We start from the raw sequence: 345 nt of genomic DNA, 5'->3' as shown, positions 1-345 counted from the left end.
GGGGGGGGAGGGGGGGAAGGGTGGTTAAATTAGGGGAGGATGCCCATCACGAATTTTAGGGACAACTTGACAGGGTTGCTATTGGCATGCCGGCGGTCGCTCCTAACCGGTACTCTACCGATAAACCGATACATGTATTTGAATGGTAATTATTTCTCGCTTCGAGGAACACTGACGAGACTTCACGAATTCGACCTTTTCGTTGTTACGCTTACGCCTTCGATTTAACCGGTATCGATTTCCATACTTTTCTCCGCCACCCTCCGTTTCTTCTGCTATCTAATGCTCTTCGTTTTTGGCCGTTATCGCGTAACGTTTTACAACCTCCTGTTTCTTTTTTATGGG

The sequence above is a fragment of the Cephus cinctus genome, unplaced genomic scaffold (genome assembly GCF_000341935.2).
Source record: "Cephus cinctus unplaced genomic scaffold, Ccin1 Ccin1_scaffold0997, whole genome shotgun sequence".
NCBI classification, from domain to species: domain Eukaryota; kingdom Metazoa; phylum Arthropoda; class Insecta; order Hymenoptera; family Cephidae; genus Cephus; species Cephus cinctus.
The sequence above is the reverse complement of the archived record's forward strand: the minus strand, read 5'-3'. Positions refer to the sequence as shown.